Below are 2353 nucleotides of genomic sequence, written 5' to 3' on the forward strand. Positions count from 1 at the left end.
TGCGCCGCCCGCCCCCTCGGAGGGTTAGGACGGATCCCACCTCAGCCGACGCGCGCCGGCCTTCACCTTCGTTGCGCCTCCGGGGGTTCTGGTCCCTTCGACTCGCATACGCGTTAGACTCCTTGGTCCGTGTTTCAAGACGGGTCGTTCGGGGTCCGAACTTAGCCGCTGACCTTAGGCGTTCGGGTGCTGTGGGCCTGGATCGCCCCCCGCATCGCCGTAGCGGGCCTAGCCCGGGGCTGAGGACAGCCCAGCCGGCCCGCTTCGACCGAACGATCGGGGGGGGCCCCCATCCCCATCCCGGAGGAGGGGAGAACGCGGAAAGGACATTGCTCCACGGCCCCGGCGTTATCGGCGAAGTCGGAGCGAGGGGCTGTAGCGGAACGCCCGTGTCCGGGGGCCGCGTGGGGCTCCCTTCTCCGGACGGACCTACCTTCACCCTCGGGCCCTTCCAAGCCTAACCGGAGCCGGTCGCGACTCACCACCACGCGGGGAAAGTACACCGGGCGGGGCCGGACCTCCGTACGCCCGACAGGCCCGAAGTCCAGAGGCGAAGCGCAGAGCCGAAGCGGGGAGCGGTGGAGTCGGCACCCCACCCCTCTCGCCCGGATACGCTCGCACCCCCGACCGCGGAACCCGACGAGCGCGGGGCCGTCCGCCCGGCTGAATCCCCCGGGGCAGTCTTCTCGGTCCCCGTACGTTTACCTCTCAACGGTTTCACGCTCTGTTGAACTCTCTCTTCAAAGTCCTGTTTCAACTTTCCCTCACGGTACTCGGTTCGCTATCGGTCTCGTGCCGGTATTTAGCCTTAGATGGAGTTTACCACCCGCTTTGGGCTGCATTCCCAAGCAACCCGACTCCGAGAAGCCCGACCTACCCGGGCGGGAACGCGGGACTCGCTACCGGGCTTTCACCGTCTATGGGAAGAAGCCACGTTCGCGAGGACTTGGTCCCGCGTCCGCACCGAGACGGATCTTACGGACTTCCGTACGCTACATTTCCCGGCCAACCCCGGTCAGGGGAAAGTGGGATTCAGCGCTGGGCTCTTCCCTGTTCGCTCGCCGCTACTAAGGGAATCCTTGTTAGTTTCTTTTCCTCCGCTTACTGATATGCTTAAGTTCAGCGGGTCGTCTCGTCTGATCTGAGGCCGCACACAGAGGTTTCTTATGCGGGGGCGAGGGCGGAGGCGGAGGGCCGAAGGCTAGGGGCGAGGGGCGAGAGCCCGGCACGAGACCGAACTCCGCGACACCCTCCCCCCCACCCCGGCCGCTCGCCCGCCCGCTCACTCGCCCGCTCGCTGGGTTTAATCGGCACTCGCCACCCCCGCGTCCGACTGCGCGGAGCCCCGCTCGGGACTCGGGGAGAGACCGTAACGGACGTGGACCCGGACCTACTCGGCTCTCCCTCCGTTCCCTGTACGGAGCTCTCTCGCAACACGGGCCCCGTGGACTGGCTCGGAACCGAGTCTTCGTTTGGGAAGACGAAGGGCCGTTTTCAGGCCCTGCGAGCTTCCAGCCGCGGTCTCTCTCTCTCAGCGGGGGCGCGGAGACCGATCGATGGGTAAAGCGACCCTCAGACAGGCGTGGCCGCGGGATGGACCCCCGCGGCCGCAATATGCGTTCGAAATTTCGATGATCTGTGTCCTGCAATTCACATTAGTTAACGCAGATGGCTGCGTTCTTCATCGAAGCACGAGCCGAGTGATCCACCGCTAAGAGTCGTATATGGGTTTGTGCCCGGCCCGTTACAGGCCGGGCGAAGGAAGCCATTCGAACACGAGACAATGTTTGACAATATTTCAAGCCGGGTGCCTTCCCCCCCGTGCAGGGGGGAAGGTCATTGAACCTGGGCGTCAACCACCGGACCGAGGAGTTACGGCCCGGGGGACGATCGCCCGAGTAGGTGCCCGAGACTTACGTGGTTTAGGAGACCGGGGTCTAGGCACCCGCCGTTCCCGGCGAGGCCCAGGGGTTTGGTTCGCTGCGTTACGGGTCCCGGTCTAAGGCATTCAGGCGTGCGCTCAAAGCCAAGCTCTCCACCCCGGAGGGTATGAGCGAGGCCCGGTGGTACGCTCCCAAGTCCCCGCTTAGGGGAAGGCGCTGGGTAGATCCCACCTAGTCAGGACCGGCGGGCACCGGCCGTCTCCTTCGGGTGTTTAAACGCATCCGGGGTTCGTGAGGCCCCTTCAACTCGCGCACCGGCCTTAGACTATTATACGGTCCGTCTCTGCGAAGCCAACATCGGGGTTATTTGCATGCGCTCTTAAGCTCCGCTCTAACCCCGCGAGGGGAAAGAGTTTCGCCCGGCGGTACGCTCCCGTCCACCACCGCCCCCTGTGCCGGGGGGATGGGTT

The 2353-nt window shown here is 65.0% G+C and overlaps 1 non-coding gene and 1 pseudogene across 1 annotated transcript; both read right to left on the reverse strand.

Annotated features, from left to right (window-relative positions):
• Positions 1–1150, reverse strand: part of LOC136684568 (28S ribosomal RNA) — a 4634-nt pseudogene extending 3484 nt beyond the window's left edge.
• A 416-nt stretch (positions 1151–1566) lies between these two features.
• On the reverse strand, positions 1567–1720 carry LOC136684576 (5.8S ribosomal RNA). Its single transcript, XR_010799719.1, has one exon. It is a non-coding gene; the product is annotated as a 5.8S ribosomal RNA (ribosomal RNA).
• Positions 1721–2353: the final 633 nt, after the last annotated feature.

The sequence above is a fragment of the Hoplias malabaricus genome, unplaced genomic scaffold (genome assembly GCF_029633855.1).
Source record: "Hoplias malabaricus isolate fHopMal1 unplaced genomic scaffold, fHopMal1.hap1 scaffold_29, whole genome shotgun sequence".
In the NCBI taxonomy this organism is placed as follows: Eukaryota; Metazoa; Chordata; class Actinopteri; order Characiformes; family Erythrinidae; genus Hoplias; species Hoplias malabaricus.